The sequence below is a fragment of the Macaca thibetana genome, chromosome 11 (genome assembly GCF_024542745.1).
Source record: "Macaca thibetana thibetana isolate TM-01 chromosome 11, ASM2454274v1, whole genome shotgun sequence".
Classification (NCBI taxonomy): domain Eukaryota; kingdom Metazoa; phylum Chordata; class Mammalia; order Primates; family Cercopithecidae; genus Macaca; species Macaca thibetana.
Window position 1 is genome coordinate 108,074,501 of NC_065588.1, and position 21,452 is coordinate 108,095,952.

General features: G+C 45.5%; 2 protein-coding genes and 1 long non-coding RNA gene across 3 annotated transcripts in view; 1 reads left to right on the plus strand and 2 right to left on the minus strand.

Annotated features, from left to right (window-relative positions):
* Positions 1 to 21,452, plus strand: part of ERP29 (endoplasmic reticulum protein 29) — a 221,605-nt gene that overhangs the window by 82,838 nt on the left and 117,315 nt on the right. The window lies entirely within an intron of this gene.
* LOC126931541 (uncharacterized) lies at positions 134 to 9,494 on the minus strand. The gene is made up of 3 exons (XR_007717876.1): positions 7,827 to 9,494; positions 6,011 to 6,210; positions 134 to 467 (listed from the first exon to the last, which is right to left on the minus strand). It is a non-coding gene; the product is annotated as an uncharacterized LOC126931541 (long non-coding RNA).
* The window catches only part of TMEM116 (transmembrane protein 116), a 117,668-nt gene continuing 106,559 nt past the window's right edge, over positions 10,344 to 21,452 (minus strand). Inside the window, exons 11-12 of the transcript XR_007717859.1 lie at positions 13,883 to 19,143; positions 10,344 to 12,986 (exon numbers count right to left, since the gene is read on the minus strand). The gene's annotated coding sequence lies outside the window, so the exon portion shown is untranslated. The remainder of the gene's footprint in view (positions 12,987 to 13,882; positions 19,144 to 21,452) is intronic.

The following is a 21,452-nucleotide window of genomic DNA, read 5'->3' on the forward strand; positions in this document are numbered from 1 at the left end:
GTAGATTGTAAAGTGCTGAGTTCACATTTGAAGTATTTATTTCTTCATTTTTTTTTGTCTTAATGATTCTACTGAAGTTCCTTTTTCCTTTATTGACAATTTATAGGAACATCTTGAATTACAAGTAACAGAACTTTTTTTTTTTCCCTTTGAGACAGACTCCCACTCTGTTGCCCAGTCTGCAGTGCAGTGGCGCGATCTTGGCTCACTGCAAGCTCCACCTCCCGGTTCACGCCATTCTCCTGCCTCAGCCTCCCAAGTAGCTGGGACTACAGGTGCCTGCCACCACTCCCGGCTAATTTCTTTTTGTACTTTTAGTAGAGGTGGGGTTTCGCTGTGTTAGCCAGGATAGTCTTGATCTCCTGACCTTGTGATCCGCCCACTTCAGCCTCCCAAAGCGCTGGGATTACAGGCATGAGCCACTGCGCCTGGCCAGTAACAGAATTTTCAGTATGGTAGTCATTTCTCTGTGAAGTAAGGACATAGTAAGTATAACAGTAACATTCTCCATTCTGTGCCAGGCCCAGTGCTAAACACCTTACATTCACTGTCTTCATTTAATCCTCCCAACTGCCCTGTGAAACCTCCAACTTGTACATGAGGAAACAGAGACTGAAGAGTTTGCTCTAGTGCTAGCCAGTAAGTCGTGGGACCTGCATCCCTCCCCAGGAATGAGTGAATCTATTGCCTCATGAGCCTTTTCCTTCAGTTAAAAAAAAAAAAAAAGGCCGGGCACAGTGGCTCACACCTCTAATCCCAGCAATTTTTAGGAGGCCGAAGCGGGCAGATCACCTGAGGTCAAGAGTTCAAGACCAGCCTGGCCAACATGGTGAAACTCTGTCTCTACTAAAAATACAAAAATTAGCCCGGAGTGGTGGCAGGCGCCTGTAATCCCGGCTGAGGCAAGAGAATCGCTTGAACCCAGGAGGCCAGGGTTGCAGTGAGCAGAGATCGCGCCATCACACTCCAGCCTGGGGGACAAGAGCAAGACTTTGTCTCAAAAAAAAAAAAAAAAAAAAAGTGAGGGAAAAGACATGTCCTTAACTTCCCAGAACACGGCTTTATCTTCAGTGACTCTAATGAAACCAAAGCCGTACAAATAAATGTCGATCCTATCCTGAACCTATGGCATTGTGTAGTCATTACGGATTAAAGTGTTTTTTCCCCTACTACATCCTGACAGATGGCTGGCAATAAGGTTGGCATCTTATTTAGCTTTGAGGGCCCAGCTCATGGTAGGTGCTCAATAAGTGTTGGCCAAGTCAATGACTTAACCAGAGCCAACCTCAGAATATGGGGATTGCTAGTCTCTACGCATGGCACTTGCAAAATCTTTCTCAGGTACAACAGAGCTACAGACTGAGCAAATGTTCTGTCTCAGGGAAGGTCCTGAGCATCAGTCCCCAAGCATACACTTGCCGAGCCTCTCTTCTAAATGCCTACTCTATGTGCGATAACAGAGCAAACCAAAGGATAACACCTGCTGTCTGCTTTCAAGAAGCTTATGTTAGTTACTCTAAGTGGAATAAAAACTTCAAAGCAAAATCTGAAACAAAGTTTTCAGTTGTGGATATGTGACTACAAGGAAAACAGGTAGGAAAACCAGGTCACAAGTTCTCAGGTCTGATTCTGATAATCAAATCCAGGATAAATTTTATGCCAAAAGATCAAAATTCACAGTGAGAGACCATGGTATCAGGCTGGGTGTGGGAACTCACGCCTGTAATCTATAGTGCACTTTGGGAGGCCAAAGTGAGAGGATGGCTTGAATCCAGGACTTTGAGACCTGTCTGAGCAACATAAAAAAATTTACCAAGAAAATTTTAAAAAATTAGCTGGGCATGCTGGTGTGCACCTGTAGTCCCAGCTACTTCAGAGGCTGAGGCGAGAAGCTCCCTTGAGCCTAGGAGTTAGAGGCTGTAGTGGACCACAATTGCACTACCACACTCCAGCCTGGGCAACAGAGTGAGATTCTGGTTCAAAATAAAAACGCAAGAACCCATGCTATCAGTCGGTGGGCACTTGAGAGTTTTGAGGACAAAAGTGAAACTGTATAACTAAAGTTCTCCAAATGTAAACTTGTATTAGAGACTTCTGCAAACGATGTGAAGATGTGTGCTGAAAAGCACTTGTACAGAGAACTGGGGAGTTACAGAAGAGGTAACCCTCATAGTGGGCATGCTGATGGTGACTGTAATAAAAGAATGAGCATCACATATTTAAAGCATCAAGGATAAGGGAATCATGACATAAATCATGATTTATACATAGGATGATTATTCTTGGCTGATTTAATAGAACTCTTTAAGGACCATAAGGCAAGTAGATAATTGGGAATCAACACATAAGGCCAACAGCATTTCACAGCATTGGACAAAGAAGTTAAGAAATTTGGCAAAGAAGGAGTTTTTTTGTAATAGACTTTTAGGATTTTAGTTGCTTATCTTTATGACTGATTTGAGCTTCAGGGTTACAAGACCATGTTGAAGATGAGAAACCGAGATAAGAACAAGTGTTTGGTTTTTATTCTTTTCTTTTGAGACAGGGTCTAGTTCTGTTGCCCAGGCTGGAGTGCAGTGGCATGATCATGGCTCACTGCAGCCTCAAACTCCTGGGCTCAAGCAGTCCTCCTGCTGGAGTTTCTCAAACAGCTAGGACTACAGGCACATGCCACCATGCCTGAGTAATTTTTTAAAAAAATTCTTCTTAGGGCCGGGCACGGTAGTTTACGCCTGTAATCCCAGCACTTTGGGAGGCCGAGGCAGGTGGATCACTTGAGGTCAGGAGTTCTAGACCAGTCTGGCCAACATGGTGAAACCCCGTCTCTATCAAAAATATAAAGAATTAGCCAGGTATGGTGGTGCATGCCTGTAATCCTAGCTACTCAGGAGGCTGAGGCAGGAGAATCACTTGAACCCGGGAGGCGAAAGTTGCAATGAGCCGAAATCATGCCACTGCACTCCAGTCTGGGTGACAGAATGAGACTCCATCTCAAAAAAAAAAAAAATTCTTCTTAGACATGGAGATCTCAGCATGTAACACAGGCTGGTCTCAAACTCCTGGCCTCAAGTGATCCTCCTGTCTTGGCCTCCCAAAGTGCTGGGATTACAGGTATAAGCCACCGTGCCTTGCCCAAAACAGGTATTTGAATAGATGTTCTCAGAAATGATGTTAGGAAATTGGATATATTTATAAACTCTCACATGAATTGTTACTTTTTTATATTTTTCGTAGATATGAGATTTCACCATGTTGGCCAGGCTGGTCTTGAACTCCTGTGCTGAAACAATCTGCCTGCCTCGGCCTCCCAAAGTGCTGGGATTACAGGTGTGAACTACCACGCCCAGCCACAAGATCTGTGTTTTAGAAAAGTAATTCTGGAGCTGGGAGGGGATTTTGTAAAATCCAGAGAGCCAGAGGCAGGGGAAGAGTTAGGAGGATGATGACCATTCAAGTGAGAGAAGGCAAGGGTGCAGGCAGTGGGAATGGAGAGAAGTGAACTGGTTTTTAAGATATTCTGGAGAATGGTAAGAAACTTTCTGTCCAGTATGTTCTTCTCCACTGCATTTTTTTTTTTTTTTTTTTTTTTTTAAAGCAGGTTCTCTGAAAAAGCCTGTTGCCTAGGCAGGGGTGCAGTGGTGCAATCCTAAACCTGAGAGAGATATGAGTGAAGGAGGAACAGAGAGGCTCAGGCATAGCACCAAGGGCCCACCTGAGGCTGGAGCTCAGAAACTAGCTTGTGCAGCCAGTTCGCACGGCTGAGTAATTTGGTCAGCAGTGCTGGAAAGCCTAGACATGCAGGCATAGAAAACCTGTGCCTGGGTTGATTTAGGATGGAGAACTGGCCAACCAGCCACCACAGAAGGTCAGAAGGAGAGGGATGGCTCTCTGACCCTTTGTCCTTCCTCCTGGCTGGCATGAGAAGGTGATAGCAGGAGGTGAGGCAGCCAAGACGGACCACGAGGTGAGAGTGGAAATGAAAAGTCACAGCAGAGCAACATCCTAGAAAGAGCTGGAGTCCCTGATACCACAGAGTCACATCACACAGTGCCCCAGACCACATACCTGGGCTTTTATGTGCAAGAGAAGGAAACTTCCAGCTTGTTGTTTTTTTTTTAGGTTTTCTACTGCTTGAAGCCAAAACGACTCTAATAAAAGCTGAACTGAGTAGAAAAGAAGTAAAATCAGGAAGGGGCTGATAAAGAGAAGACCAGAGACCAGAGGGCTGACTCTTACCCTGTTGGTCCAGAAGCAGGTTTAGAGGGAGTGGGGTAGAATAAAGGCTGTAATCAAAGGGGGAATTTCAGCATTCTAGATTTCAGAAGCAGCACAGTTCCCAAGAAAAAGTGGTTAAATTCTTTGTTTTTCATTTTTGTTGTTGTTGTTTTGAGACAAAGTCTCGTTTTGTTGCCCAGGCTGGAGGGCAGTGGCACAATCTCGGCTCTCTACAACCTCTGCCTCCCGGGTTCAAGTGATTCTCCTGCCTCAGCCTCCTGAGTAGCTGGGATTATAGACGTGCACCACCATGCCCAGTTGATTTTTGTGTTTTTAGTAGAGATGGGATTTTACCATGTTGGCCAGACTGGTCTTAAACTCCTGACCTCAAGCAATCCACCCACCTCAGCCTCCCAAAGTGCTGGGATTACAGGCGTGAGCCACCATGCCCGACCTTGTTTTTTTGAGACGGACTCTCACTCTGTTGTCTAGGCTGGAGTGCAGTGGCGCGATCTCTGCTCACTGCAACCTCTGCCTCCTGGGTTCAAGCGATTCTCTTGTCTCAGCCTCCTGAGTAGCTAGGATTACAGGTGTGCGTCACCACATCTGGCTAATTTTTTTTTTTGTATTTTCAGTAGAGACAGGGTTTCACCATGTTGGTCAGGCTGGTCTCGACCTCTGGCTAATTTCGTGTATTTTTAGTAGAGATGGGGTTTTACCATTTTAGCCAGGATGGTCTCAATCTCTTGATCTTGTGATCTGCCCACCTTGGTCTCCGAAAGTGCTGGGATTATAGGTGTGAGCCACTGCGCCTGGCTGTTTTTTTGTTTTGTTTTGTTTAGACAGGGTCTTGCTCTGTTGCCCAGGCTGGAGTGCAGTGGTGTGATCATGGCTCACTGCAGGCTCAGCCACTTGGACTCATGTGATCCTCCCACCTCAGCCTCCCGAGTAGCTAGAACTACAGATGCATGTGATTGTGCCCAGATAATTTTTTTTTTTTTTTTTTTTTTTTGAGACGGAGTTTCACGTTTGTTGCCCAGGCTAGAGTGCAATGGCACGATCTTGGCTCACTGCAACTTCCACCTCCCAGTGACTCTTTTGCCTCAGCCTCCTGAGTAGCTGTGATTACAGGCACATGCCACCACGCCTGGCTAATTTTTTTATATTTTTAGTAGAGACAGGGTTTCACCATGTTGGCCAGGATGGTCTTGAACTCCTGACCTCAGGTGATCCACCTGCCTCGGCCTCCCAAAGTGCTGGGATTACAGGCGTGAGCCACTGAGCCTGGCTGTGCCCGGATAATTTTTAAATTTCTGCAGATATGGGGTCTCATTATGTTGCTCAGGCTGGTCTTGAACTCCTGGGCTCAAACGACCCTCCCACCTCGGTCTCCCAAAGTGCTGGGATTACAGGCCTCAGTCACTGTGCCCTGCCTTGGTGGTTAAATTCTAATCACAGTACTCATGGCAGCTCATCATTGATTGAGAATTTAGGATGCACTGAGCAATCACTGTGCTAAGCAAGTGCTTCCCATGGATAACTCTCCGCCAGATCCCAAGGAGGAAGGCACTACCATTAGCTCTCATTTAATGATGAGGAAAGTAAGATCTGGAGAAGCTAAACCATGCGCCCAAGACACTCAGCCCCCTAGTGGTGCTTGGAGTTTGACTCGAGAGCCAGAGCATGGCCTGCTAGGACACACTGCTGCCCAAGTGTTCCCCTCTGCCTTCCTGATCACCCTCCATTCTCCCACCGCACCCTAGTCCCCCAAAGTAAAACAGAATGAATAGCTCACCCGCAGCGACTCTCCCGGGAGAAGGAATGAGAACTCCGCCCATGTCGAAAATCACTGCTCTATAGGTGCTGCCTCCAAGGTGCGTCCATCGGTGGGACCCCTGGTGCCTGCGCTGGATGTGTTTCAGGAAGGCTGTCCTCCATGCCCACTGGAGACAGGAGGACTGGAAACAGCTCCTTACACACATGGTGAAGCCGAGGCTGTGTGGGAAGAAGGCACAGGGCGTGACGTGCCTGCACTGCCTCCCACGCAGGCCTCCATCCTGGAGTCAGAGGGGCCAGCCAGACATCTCTAACCCATCTCCAACAGGCACTTCGAATCACACCCACAACTGACCTCAGTGTCTCCTCCCTCCCTGGCTACTCGGTCAAGGGCTCCATCGCCCACTCGGCTGCCCAAGCTAGAAAGCTGGGACTCACCCGACTTTCCGCAGTCTCAACCTCACCACATCCCCATCTAGTTCTGTGCTGTCAAATCTTCCTCCTGAGAATCTCATCTACCTCTTTGTATTCTCACTGCCACCATCTTGCCCATGGATCCTAACTGGCCCCCTTGCCTCTTCTCAGATCTCTCTCCAATTCTTTTTTTTGAGGCAGAGTCTCTGTCACCCAGGCTGGAGTGCAGTGGCACGAATTTGGCTCACTGCAACTTCCTCCTCCCAGGTTCAAGCAATTCTCCTGCCTCAGTCTCCTGAGTAGCTGAGACTACAGGCGCCGGCCACCACGCCTGGCTAATTTTTGTATTTTTAGTAGAGATGCGGTTTTGCCATGTTGGTCAGGCTGGTCTCAAATGCCCGACCTCAGGTGATCCACCCACCTCGGCTTCCCAAAGTGTTGGGATTACAGTCGTGAGCCACCGTGCCTGGACTGTTTTTTCTTTTTCTTTTTTTCTTTCTTTTGTTTTTTACTTCGAATATTTTCTATTATAGTTGGTTGAGTTTGTAGATGTGGAACTCAGATACAGAGGGCTGACTATATATGAGAAACACATTATATTCAAGATTTACCATTTACCACTTAAGAGTCCTTTCTCTAGGTGCTTATAGAGGTTGAGTATCCTTTATCCCAAATGTTTGGAACCAGAACTAGTTCAGATTTTGGATTTTGGTATATCTGCATATATATAATGAGCTATCTTAGGGTTGAGACCAAGTCTAAACATGAAATTCACTTATGTTTCATATACATCTTATACACATAGACTGAGAGTAATTTTATACAATATTTTAAATAATTTTGTGCATGAAACAAAGTTTGTGTTAAGTACTTATGTGTGTGGAATTTTTCACTATGGCATCGTGTTGGGGGTGTTCAAAAAGTTTCGGATTTTAGATCATTTCAGATTTTGGATATTTGGTTTAGGGATGCTCACTCTGTACAGTTTTCTGAGTCCTGGCCTGGCGCGGTGGCTCACGCCTGTAATTCCAGCACTTTGGGAGGCCAAAGCAGGTGGATCACCTGAGGTCGGGCATTTGAGACCAGCCTGACCAACATGGCAAAACCGCATCTCTACTAAAAATACAAAAATTAGCCAGGCGTGGTGGCCGGTGCCTGTAGTCTCAGCTATTCAGGAGACTGAGGCAGGAGAATTGCTTGAACCTGGGAGGCGGAAGTTGCAGTGAGCCAAATTCGTGCCACTGCACTCCAGCCTGGGTGACAGAGACTCTGCCTCAAAATAAAATAAAATAAAATAAATTCTGATTTTGAAGTATTTCAGATTTTGGATATTTGGATGGGGATGCTCAAACTACAGAGTTTTTGGAGTTCTTTTGGCCCCACTGAAGTGACTCCCATAAACTCAGAGGCTGTTTACCAACCTGTTTTGTGCTCTCCTGATTTCCAGTAAGCTTTTAAACTGTAGAAATCACATAAAAAGCTTAAAGATTTTCTCCAGGTGCGGTGGCTCATGCCTGTAATCCCAGCACTTTGGGAGGCCGAGGCAGGTGGATCACAAGGTCAGGAGATCGACACCATCCTGGCTAACACAGTGAAACCCCGTCTCTACTAAAAATACAAAAAATATTAGCCAGGCGTGGTGGCAGGCGCCTGTAGTCCCAGCTACTTGGGAGGCTGAGGCAGGAGAATCGCTTGAACCTGGGAAGTGGAGGTTACAGTGAGCTGAGGTTGTGCCATTGCACCCCAGCCTGGGCAACACAGCAAGACTCTGTCTCAAAAACAAAAAAAAAAGAATAGTTGAAAGAAAGTATAATGATCTCCTGTTATAACTTTCATCTAGACTCACTATTACCATCTGGCCGTATTTGGTTATCTCTATACACGGGTGTATATAGGTATGCATATGTATATGTGCGCATGTATGTGTGTTCTGTGTGTCTTTTATTTCTGAACCATTTGCAAGTAAGTTTGGGGAACAGTTACCAGGCTACTGCAGTGATCTGTAAGTAGAAATGATGGTGTTTTGTGGTGTGAGGGTGTCATTGTAAGTGCCAGGAGGAGGCGCTGCTGCAGTGATCTGTAAGTAGAAATGATGGTGTTTTGTGGTGTGAGGGTGTCATTGTAAGTGCCAGGAGGAGGCGAGTATAGGACATCTTAGGAGCACACAGGAGAGACTCCTAATGAGTCTTTTCTGGTAGACAGAAGGGGTTTCATGAAGACGGCGACTGGTAACCTACAACCCAAAGGACTGTTTGGAATTAGCCAAGCAATAGGTGGAACAGAGCATTCCAGAGGAAAAGAACAGTGGATGCAAAGGTCTGGAGCAGGAGGAGAACATGCGTTTGAGGAAACTACATGTAGACGTGCACGTCCAGATCATCCCAGGTTGAGGTGGGTGAAAAAATGGGGAATTGCTACGGAAAGGAAGCAGACCTTTTGTTTGTTTGAGACAGAGTCTTGCTCTGTCGCTCAGGCTGGAGTGTAGTGGTGCAATCTTGGCTCACTGCAACCTCTGCCTCCCAGGTTCAAGTGATTCACCTGCCTCAGCTTCCCGAGTAGCTGGGATTACAGGCACCTGCCACCAAACCTGGCTAATTTTTATACTTTTAAAAGAGCTGGGGTTTTGCAGTGTTGGCCAGGCTGGTCTCAAACTGCTGACCTCAACTGATCCGCCCACCTCGGCCTCCCAAAGTGCTGGGATTGCAGGCGTAAGCCACCACACCTGGTGGGAGTAGATCTTAGAGGGCCTTTTAAGCCAGGCTTAGGAACCAAGAGTTTATTTGGAGGGCAATGGGGAGCCACTGAAGATTTTAAATGGAGTTAGGATGTGATCAGATTTGCAATTTTGAAAGAATACTCTGACTGGAGGGTGATTAAAGAATTGGAGAGAGAGCCAGGCACGGTGGCTCAAGCCTGTAATCCCAGCACTTTGGGAGGCCGAGGCGGGTGGATCACAAGGTCAGGAGTTCGAGACCAGCCTGGCCAAGATGGTGAAACCCCATCTCTACTAAAAATAAAAAATTATCTGGGCGCGGTGGCATGCGCCTGTAGTCCCAGCTACTTGGGAGGCTGAGACAGGAGAATTCCTTGAACCCGGGAGGTGCAGGTTGCAGTGAGCCGAGATCGCGCCACTGTACTCCAGCCTGGGCGACAGAGCGAGACTCCATCTCAAAAAAAAAAAAAAAAAAAGAATTGGAGAGAGATCTGAGAAGAGGCAAGGGGGCCAGTTAGGATCCATGGGCAAGATGGTGGCAGTGAGAATACAAAGAGGTAGATGAGATTCTCAGGAGGAAGATTTGACAGCACAGAACTAGATGGGATGTGGTGAGGTTGAGACTGCGGAAAGTCGGGTGAGTCCCAGCTTTCTAGCTTGGGCAGCTGAGTGGGTGATGGAGCCCTTGACCGAGTAGCCAGGGAGGGAGGAGACACTGAGGTCAGTTGTGGGTGTGATTCGAAGTGCCTGTTGGAGATGGGTTAGAGATGTCTGGCTGGCCCCTCTCAACTCCAGGACGGAGGCCTAGTTCAAGACCAACCTGTGCAACATGGTGAAACCCTGTTTCTACTAAAAAGACACACACACACACGCACACATACACACACAAATTAGCCAGGCATGGTCGTGTATGCCTGTAATCCCAGCTACTTGGGAGGCTGAGGTACAGGAATCGCTTGAACCCGGGAGGTGGAGTTTGCAGTGAACCGAGATCCCGCTACTGCACTCCACATTCCAGCCTGGGTGATAAGAGTGGGACTCTGTCTCAAAAACAAACAAAAAAACCCCAATAAAAGTAATAGTACAACAATCAAAAATACAAATAAAAAATACAGTTTAACAACTATTTACACAGTATTTACACTGTATTAGGTATTATAAGTAATTTAGAGATTACTTAACTCGTACCCATTTACCCTAAGAATACTGCGCTGGCAGCGAGCTACTCTTTCTCTCTCTTTTTCTTTCTTTCTCTTTTTCTTTTTTCTTTCTTTCTCTTTCTCTGTCCTTCCTTCCTTCTTTCCTGCCTTTTTTCCTTCCTCCCTTTCTCCCCTTCTCTCTCTTTCTTTCTTGACAGAGTCTTGCTCTATTACCCAGGCTGGAGTGCAGTGGTGCAATCTCGGCTCACTGTAACCTCCACCTCCCAGGTTGAAGCAATTCTCTTGCCTCAGCCTCCTGAGTAGCTGGGACTGCAAGTGTGCACCACCATGCCCGGCTAACTTTTTAATTTTTTTAGTAGTTGGGATTTAACCATGTTGCCCAGGCTGGTCTTGAACTCCTAACCTCAAGTGATCCTCCTGTCTCAGCTTCCCAAAGTGCTGGGATTACAGGTGAGAACCACTGCACCCAGCCTGTTTTCACGTCTATGTGTTTCTATAGTCATAAACTCCTTAAGACAAGGAGTATCTTAGTCATCTTGGTATACATCCCATGGGACTTAGTACAGTTTTTTGTGTTTGTTTTTTTTTTCCCCCGAGATGGAGTCTTGCTCTGTCACCCAGGCTGGAGTGAAGTGGCACCATCTCAGCTCACTGCAACCTCCGCCTCCCGGGTTTAAGCAATTCTCCTGCTTCAGCCTCCCGAGTAACTGGGATTACAGGCACCTGCCACCACACCCGGCTAATTTTTGTATTTTTAGTAGAGACGGGGTTTCACTATGTTGGCCAGGCTGGTCTCCTGACCTTGTGATCCGCCCGTCTTGGCTTCCCAAAGTGCTGGGGTTACAGGTGTGAACCACCGCGCCCGGCCTTTAGTACAATTTTTAGACACATAGCAGGTGCTCCATATGAGTTGGAAGGATGCATAAACTGGAGATATCAGAAAATAGGGAAAAGCTGGGGACCGGTTTAGTCCTTGGGAGCCACAAATAGCTGAAACATTCCCAACGTGCCCAACTCTGGCTAACAGCTGTCTGTTACTGACATCTACCATAAAGATTTGTCTTCTTGCTGACACTCAGAATGGGATTAGCATGATAATGCAGATTTGCTACCTAAACGATGCTCTCATAAATATGCACACACAGTGTGTGTTGTCATACATTAAGAAGATGGTTTGTTTGGTAAAGAGATAAAGAGTGTCGTCTCTGGATTCAGATTGCCTGGATTTAAATTCTGGCTCTGCCACTTACTACGTGTGAAATCCTGAGTCAGTTACTCTTTCTCTACGCTTCAGGTTACTTCTCTGTAAAACAGGGACAATTATAGGGAGACATTTAAAACACGTTTCAATTATCCAGTGGATTAAGAGTTTACAAGTTGACATTAAGAACAGAAAAGCACTTGAATAGCTCCTTTCACTGACCGTCAGAAAGCCTTCCAAGGTTGCCAAGGAGCTTTGCAAACCATGAGAAAATCCCGCCTTGAGCCATTTCAGTCTGGTAGCACATGTAATAATAAGGATAATGATGATAATATCCAGCGTTTATCGATGGCTTCTGTGTCACTCACTATGCTAAGTGTTCAACACACTTTACCTCATTTAATCCTCACTACAATCCCTTGCGGAAACGGTATTGTTATCCTTGTTTTACAGATGTGGGAGGTGACTGCAGAGGGAGATAAGTGGTTTGCCCAGGGTTACATAGCTAGACATAAATGGCAAGCAAGAGTGGCATCCTCACTTTTAGTTCCAGGGACGCGTTCCTCTTCTAGTAGGAAGTGGGATGAAGGTGTGGGGAAGGGAGGCAGTTGGTTGTGAGACATTCGATGACAGCAGTATTGTTATAGTTTCTACTTAACAACTAGGGCAATAAGCAAATAACAAAGGAAAAGACCCAGACAAAATGTTCAAGAACATTTAGGCTTTTAAAATAGTCTGAAGTCTTATAAACGCACCACACTCACCTGTTTAATAAACCCACACAGTTCCCTATAACAAGTACTGCCCTTCGTAATGTGCAGGTAATACTGTGAATATTTACTGTGAATGGATTTTCCTTGTACTTCTGCACTGTCCTTCCCCTTCTGTCTTTTGATCAAGTGAAGGTTGCTCAAGTTGACAGATCTTTTTCTGTGACTGTGAAACAGGTTGCTGCACGTTCTTCCCCATGGGGCTAGAGCCCTTTATCTTGGTATCATGAGTTGTATTGTTTATTGCTAACTCTGGATCTTAGGGGCTGATCCCTATCATCCCATCAAGGATTTTCTAAGACCTAATAATACCCTCTTGGTGTAAGACCAGAAGTTAAACTAATATCGACTGTAATGAGAATAGTGGGCTCAGTAGCTACCAACTATGAAGCACTTTTTAGAGACCGGATCCTGTGCCAAGTGCTTTCCATGCATTGTCTCCTTGAATTCTCTCAACGATGCCATGTTGGCTGGGTGCAGTGGCTCATGCCTTTAATCCCAGCACTTTGGGAGGCTGAGGTGGGTGGAACACTTGAGGGCAGTGGTTTGAGACCAGCCTAGCCAACACGGCAAAAGCCCATGTCTACTAAAAATACAAAACTTACCTTGACTGTTGACGCCTGTAATCCCAGCCACTTGGGAGGCTGAGGAGGAGAATCACTTGAACCTGGGAGGCAGAGGCTGCAGTGAGCCAAGATCACTCCACTGCACTCCAGCTTGGGGGACAGAGCAAGACTCTGTCTCCAAAAAAAAAAAAAAAAGATGCCATGTATTTTACAGTTGAGGAAACAGGCACAGATATGTCACTTGCCTGCAGCTAGAGAGCTAATAGGTGTCAGAGTTAGGGTTCAAACCTAGGCAGCGTGACTCCATAGCCTGGGCAGCTAACTACATTTTTATTTTCCTCACCACAGATTTTAAAATAAGGACTCATGAGCCTTCTCTTTGATAATTTTTTGAATTTCTGTTGGCCTTAGCTGTATGCGGGAGGTCTTATAAAAATGAGTTGTGAGGCCAGGCATGGTGGCTCCTGCCTGTAATCCCAACTCTTTGGGAGGCCAAGGCAGGAGGATGGCTTAAAGCCAGGTGTTCAAGACCAGCCTGGGCGACATGGCGAGACCCTGTGTCTTAAAAAATTTTTTTAGGCCAGACACAGTGACTCAGGCGTGTAATCCTAGCACTTTGGGAGGCCGAGGCGGGCGGATCACCTGAGGTCAGGAGTTCAAGACCAGCCTGGCCAACATGGTGAAACCTCATCTCTACTAAAAATAGAAAAAAATTAGCCGGGCATGGTGGTGGGTGCCTGTAATCCCAGCTACTCAGGAGGCAGAGGCGGGAAAATCACTTGACCCTGGGAGGCGGAGGTGGCAGTGAGCTGAGATCATGCCACTGCACTCCAGCCTGGGCGACAAGAGTGAAACTTGGTCTCAAAAAAAAAAAAACCACAAAGGTTGTGCTTACAAACTTGTAGTGTCACACCCAGGAAACTTGGTCTTTGGGTAAAGAATTTACAGTTCTTCAGGACATATGAAAAGCAGAAGGAATTTCAATTTTGTTGTTCTTGGGGGCAGAAAAGGACAGATGACCACTTAATAGAGTATGTTGGCTCCTTTTCACATGCATGCTTAGTTACCACAGCCTTAGCAGACGCCTCCTTGGAGAAGTAGAGGTATGTTCTCAACTCTGTAGTTGATTCCTGTGAAGGACCTTGATCATAATGGATTTGTCTTTTTCTGAGTTCATCCTCAGAAAAGAACAATAAAACCAAAGGACTAGAAGGAAACAAAAGCCAGGTTTCTTTAAAGTTTTGGGTCCATACAATGCAAACATTTTCAATAAAAGCTGTTCCTTCTATGTCCTTTGCAGTTAGCTTCAGGCTTTTGTTTAGTGCATTTAGGTGGTGAGTTGAAGTAGAAACCATGTGAATTTTGTTCCCTACTCTCAACCTAGTTCATAGCACAGTGCCTGGCACATACTAAATGCTCAGAAAATATGTGAACAGACAAAGATGCATTTCTAATACCAAGATTTTAGGCCGGGCGCGTTGGCTCACACCTGTAATCCTAGCAGTTTGGAAAGCTGAGGTGGGTGGATCATGAGGTCAGGAGTTTCAGACCAGCCTGACCAACCCCCATTCCTACTAAAAATACAAAAATTAGCTGGGTGTGGTGGTGCACACCTGTAATCCCAGCTACTCAGGGGGCTGAGGCAGGAGAATTGCTTGAACCCGGGAGGCGCAGGTTGCAGTGAGCCGAGATTGTGCCATTGCAATCCAGCCTGGGCGACAGAACGAGACTCCATCTCAAAAAAAAAAAAAAAAAAAAAAGGTTTTAAAGAAAAGACCAATATGTTAATTGGGAAATCTGAACCATTCAGTGATGTTGTCATTTCAAAAAAGTACATTAAAAAAATTTTTTTTTGCTGCAATCATTCTAGTTTAGGTCACCATCATAACTCACCTGGATGCCTCTTCTCCTTTTTTATTTTATTTTTTTTTTGGAGACAAGGTCTCACTCTGCTGCACAGGCTGGAGTGCAGTGGCACAATCTCAGCTCACTGCAACCTTCACCTCCAGGGCTCAAGCGATCCTCCAATCTCAGCCTCCCAAATAGCTAGGACTACAGGCTTCTGTCCCCATGTCCAGCTCATTTTCGTATTTTTTTTGTAGAGACGGGGTTTCGCCAGGTTGCCCAGGCTGGTCTCAAACTCCTGGGCTCAGGTAGCAGAAAGAAATCATTCATTAAATGGATTTGATCACATGCCTTGTCCTTTCCTCTGAGGAGGCCTGGTCATTTACTGAGCATTTGCAGAGCTCTAGACCCCAGGAGGGCTCTGCCAGCCCCTGGTGGTGCCTGAGGCTCTGAAGAGATGAGCGGAGGCCCTGACTTTCAGACAGTCAGTTTTCTCCTGGTGAATCCATGTGCTGACTTTGCTGCTTACTCAGCCAAAAGCATTTCAAGAAGAAGCCGTTGCTCCTGAAGAATGGGGGAAGCCATCTTAGGTTGTAACCTCTTAGTATTACAGAGGCTTTTGTTGTTGTTGTTGTTGAGAGGGAGTCTCGCTCTGTCGCTCAGGCTGGGGTGCAGTGGCACGATCTTGTTCTCACCTCACTGCAACCTCCGCCTCCTGGGTTCAAGCAATTCTCCTGCCTCAGCCTCCTGAGTAGCTGGGACTACAAGCACCCACCACCACGCCCAGCTAATTTTTGTATTTTTAGTAGAGACAGGGTTTTATCATATTGGCCAGGCTGGTCTGGAACTCCTAACTTTGTGATCCATCACCTCGGCCTCCCAAAGTGCTGGGATTACAGGCATGAGCCACTGCGCCCAGTCTTAAAGAGGCTTCTTATCAAACAGCCAGCTTTAAACATTTTGAAATTAAAATGCACTATACTCAATAGACGGATTATTTCCTTAAGTAAAGCCTCCCCACCTTCTGCCAGTTTGCCCCTCCAAAATAAAAGTACATTCAGCATTGATCATCCTTCCTCAGCTGCTTAGCTCACTTGGTCATATTAAGAAAGCATAAGGCTAGACACAGTGGCTCATGCCTGTAATCCCAGCACTTTGGGAGGCCAAGGTAGGCGGATCACCTGAGGTCAGGAGTTCAAGATCAGCCTGACCAAAGTGGCGAAACCCCGTCTCTACTAAAAATAGGAAAACTAGCCGGGTGTCATGGTGGGTGCCTATAATACTAGCTACTTGTGAGGCTGAGGCAGGAGAATCCCTTGAACCCCGGGGGCGGATGTTGCAGTGAGCCGAGATTATGCCACTGCACTCCAGCCTGCGCAACAGAGTGAGACACTGTCTAAAAAAAAAAAAAAAAAAAAAAAAAAAAAAAAGCAGAGGTAATCAAGAATCCACAATTACTGCATTGGAGGGTAACTAAAAGCTGCCGAGAAGCTTACAGTGTCTGTGAGATTCAGAACCCTACGAGGGTGGACAGGCAGGACTATTTTTGTCTGGCGTAGCCTTGAGTCTCTTCCTTAAGGCTAACAATGCAGCGTTTCCTTTTGCAGAATTCCCAGAAGCAGCCTGTCAACATTGGTCGGCCCAAAGCACACAACTTTCTCTGTTTGGGCTAATGCCCGTGTGGGAATTAAATCCAGACAAGCCTTGGCCTCCCTGCTTGCCTCAAAAAATTGGCTGAGTTTAAAAACTGGAATCATCTCTGTTGCTTTCTACTAAGGCTAGACTAGAAGGTCCTGTTTACCTGCGTCCAATTCACAGACACACACACATGTGCCTTTGTGGCTTAGCCTCAAGGGGGCTGTTTCTCGGCATTTTCACCCATTTTCTACCGCTAGGGAATGAGACTGTTAGTATTTTAAAGGCTGGTTCATCTTGGGCCTCTTGACCTTGACCAAGAGCTTTTCTTTTGGTATTGGACACTAGGTGGCGGTTTAAGACCTCCTGATGGGATCCATTAAATGGGATCTAACTATCATGTATTATTATTATTCGATTTATTGAAGAGGAGTTGGTTTTTCATCTCATACCAGTTTCCCTGGTCTTTTATTTTTTTCTAACATAAATACTGAGATTTTCTTAAAGAGTTCTTTCATAGCAAGCGTCACTTATGATTTGGTTCCAGGCTTTGCAGAAGTGACTGTTTACTTTCAGCTGCACAAGTGATGACTAGAGAAAAAAAAACTGCTGTTAAGGGAAATGTTGACTGTTGCTGGCTGAATATTAAAATAGTAGCAGCTTTCAGCTTGTTGCACTTCAGTACCTTCTGCCAGTTCAACTAAAAACTCTGTCATAGCCCAGGAAACATTGCAGACATAGACTACTGACTTATAGAGTGCGATTAGCCTACCAATCAGCTTCAGTAGATGTGACTTTTGGTGTTTGCTTTCTCTCCTAAGTATAAATTTTAAAAGCTGATGAGAGGCCGGGCACGGTGGCTCATGCCTGTAATCCCAGCACTTTGGGAGGCCGAGGTGGGCGGATCACCTGAGGTCAGGAGATCAAGACCATCCTGGCTAACACAGTGAAACCATGTCTCTACTAAAAATACAAAAAAATTAGCTGGGCGTGGTGGTGGGTGCCTGTAGTCCCAGCTACTCGGGAGGCTGAGGCAGGAGAATGGCATGAACCCGGGAGGCGGAGCTTACAGTGAGCCGAGATGGTGCCACTGCACTCCAGCCTGGGTGACAGGGCGAGACTCCATCTCAAAAAAAAAAAAAAAAAAAAGCTGATGAGAATGAATAAAGCCATGCATATTGAATATAAAGCAGATTTTCAGGGTATCTGTCTTAGTTTTTTCCTTTTCCCCATTGGTGTACCTAGGCTGATGCGGATAGTTTTTATATGGCATGCAATGGCCGTCAGTTCAACTCAATAGAAGGTGACGTTTGCCAGCTACTGTATGTGGAAAGAGCTGAAGTGCTCAAATCTGAAGATGTAAGTGTGAAGTGTTCCTATATTTGATTAAAATATATATATCAGATTGATATAAAATTGAGTGCTAAGGTATCTGTGAAATACCCAGAATAGGCCAGTCCATAGACACAGAAAGTAGACTGGTGGTTGTCAGGGCTGCAGGAAGAGACGAATGGGGAGTGCCTGCTAACAGGATACAGGATTTCTTCTGGAAGTGACGGAAGTGTTCCAGAATTAGATAGTGGTGACAGTTGCACAACCTTGTGAATATACTACAAGTCAATGAACTGTACGCTTTAAAATAAAGAACTTTATATTATTGAATTTCATCTCATTTTCTAAAATTGCAAAAAATGTAAAAAAAGAAAAACAGATACTGCATTGTTGAAATTGAGTGTTCATAAATTCTAGATCAACGAAGCCTGGAGCTGAAAATAAATGTTTTTGTTTTCAATATTAACCCTTAATTGTCTTCCTAATTCTTGTTTCTGCCTTTTATTTTTGAGGCAGGGTCTTGCTCTGTCACTGATGCTGGAGTACAGTGGTGTGATCTTGATTCACTGCAGTCTTGAACTCTCTGGCTCAAGCAGCTACCAGCCTTAGTCTCCTGAGTAGCTGGGATTACAGGCATGTACCACCAAGCCTGGCTATTATTATTTTTGTGTGTGTGTGATGGAGTCTTGCTCTGTCACCAGGCTGGAGTGCAGTGGTGTGATCTCGGCTCACTGAAACCTCCACTTCCTGGGTTCAAGTGATTCTCCTGCCTCAGCCTCCCGAGTAGCTGGGACTACAGGCGTGTGCCACCATGCCCAGCTAATTTTTGTATTTTTAGTAGAGATGGGGTTTCACCATGTTACCCAGGATGGTCCTGATCTCTTGACCTCGTGATCCGTCCACCTTGGCCTCCCAAAGTGCTGGGATTACAGGCGTGAGCCACTGCGCCTGGCCTAATTTTAAAATTTTTTTGTAGTGACAAGATCACCCTGGTCAGGCATAGTGGTTCATGCCTATAATCTCAGCACTTTGGGAGGCTGAGGTTACAGATCGCTTGAGCACAGGAGTTCGAGACCAGGCTGGGCAACATGACAAAACCTTGTCTCCATAAAAAATACAAAAATTAGCCGGATGTGGTGGTGAGCACCTTTGGTCTCAGCTACTTGGGATACTGAAGCAGGAAGATCACCTGAGTCGGGGGAGGTCCAGACTATAGTGAGCCATGATTGTGCCATTGCACTTAGCCTGGGCAACAGTGAGACCCTGTCTCAAAAACAAACAAACAAAAAAATAGTCTCCCTCTGTTACCCAGACTGATGAGGTGGTACTGCGAGAAATGTGTTTCCTCATGAGACGTGTTCTCAGAACTGCAATTCTAGAGGTATACTTATGTCTTAGAGGAGAAATATAAACAAAACCTTGTAAGAAACACATGAAATAATCCTCAAACCACAACATTTCTTCTGGTAGTGGATTTTCAATAGTGGAAACCTTTCTTCTCACAGATAGTGATGAGCTGGGTGTCGCAGACAATTTCACATGAAAAATAGAAATAAAAAGGCATAATGTCAGTGCTAAGGAACAGGAGAAAAAGCTCTCCCTCATGCCCTCCACTGGCCCCTTACACACCCAAAGCCATGCTTTCTATTTCCACGAATAACTTATGTCATTATAACTTGGCAGAGATACAAATAAATATACTAAGACAAAGCAAAAGGCTACCAATTAATTCTTTGGTTTAAAAAAATAAGAATGGGTCCCCACTTTGAGGTAATGAATGTGTCATGATTTATGGAAAGTTCCAGACATTCATGTATCTCTTTATCGAAAAACTAAAACTGCTGCCACAAAATTACATAAGTGCATCAAATTTCACAAATATGAAGGGTTTTCATGTAAAGTTTTATATTTTTACACTAATACACCTAAAATAAGAGCCTGTTAATCTTATTCATGAGCTTTTACAAGAGCAGACAACTTCTGATCAGACTCAGTACACTGGCCATGTTTGTTTATTTATTTATTTATTTATTTACTTATTTATTTTTTGAGACGGAGTATCCTCTGTCGCCCAGGCTGGAGTGCAATGGCACGATCTCGGCTCACTGCAACCTCTGCCTCCCAGGTTTAAGCAATTCTCCAGCCTCAGCCTCCTAAGTAGCTGGGATTACAGGCACCCGCCACTACGCCTGGCTAATTTTTGTATCTTTTTTACTAGAGATGGGGTTTCAGCATGTTGGTCAGGCTGGTCTCAAACTCCGGACCTGAGGTGATCCACCTGCCTTGGCCTCCCAAAGTGCTGGGATAACAGGTGTGAGCCACTGTGCCCGGCCGTTTATAACCAATCTAAATACCTAAAAATGTTTTACGAAACAACTCAGTAGAAAAGATCTGAGACACCTTTCTTGAGCCCTCCAGGAGCTCTCTTCTTGCCTTGGATGCTAAGAACATGAGAACTATGTCAGCTCTGCATCTTGTGTTTTGCTAGCCTAATAAATCCAACCAGGAAGATATATTTTAGAGCAAAAACAAATCTTTTTAAAAGGGGAAAATTCATCTTTGTTCTGAATGAGGGGACTTCCATGTTCCACATTCCTAAGTAGCAGGTGTCACGTTCTCACTGTGTCTTAAGACACGGAACTGAACTTCCTGAGATCTGGGTTTCCTCCTCAGTAAGATGCCACACAAAGGATGCCTCTCATAGAGTATTTGTGAGGTTAAAGTGGATAATGTGTGTGAAGTGATCTAGTGCAGTGCCTGGCATACAGCTGGTGCTCAAATAAATGCTGATGGCCTCTCAAATCAAACGCCGTGATGGATATAGATTGTATTATTAATTGCGTATCATTCAGCAATGATCAGATTTAATCACCATCAACTTATAATACTGAATTTCTCTGATACGGCATTGCGATCTACTACATGGTCATTGCAAACATATTCTGTCTCCACTACTATAGAGCAAATCTGCGGGTGAGGAGCAAAGTTTGGTTAACTTGGTCTCGAACTCCTGACCTCAGATGATCTGCCCACCTCGGCCTCCCAAAGTGCTGGGATTACAGGCGTGAGCCACCATGCCCGGCCAACTTTGTTTTAAATGGAGTCCCGCTATGTTGCCCTGGTTGGTTTCAAGTTCCTGGGCTCAAGCCATCCTCCTGCCTCAGCAAATGGTATTGATGTTTGCATAAAGACAGGATTGAGGGTTGATTATGTGATTTGACAATGGAGTTATTCACTGGTAACCTGTAGTAGAGCAGTTAGCTGGATAGGGGCTGAGGGATGCAAGCCTTTTTCTACTAGAATCAAAACAGAAAGGATGGGCCGGGAGTGGTGGAGCACGCCTGTAATCCCAGCACTTTGGGAGACTAAGGCAGGCGGATCACTTGAGGTCAGGAGTTCAAGATCAGCCTGGCCAACTTGGTGAAACCCCGTCTCTACTAAAAATACAAAAAAATTCGCCAGGCATGGTGGTGCATGCCTGTGATCCCAGCTACTTGGGAGGCTGAGGCAGGAGACTCGCTGGAACCTGGGAGACAGAGGTTGCAGTGAGCCGAGATTGTGCCACTGCACTCCAGCCGGGGCAACAGAACAAGACTCTGTCTCAAAAAAAAAAAGGATGGGTCAATAAACATTTATAAAGGTCTTCAGGTCTTTATCCTAATTAGTATTCACAGAAATGCAAAGCATACCTACAAAAGAATATCATTGCATATCACAGGCTTGGTAAAATTTAAGAGTCACAACACCAATTATTATTGAGAATGTGCAGCATTAGAGATTCCCAAACTGCTTTGGGCATGCAAACTGGCACACAGTTTTGCAATA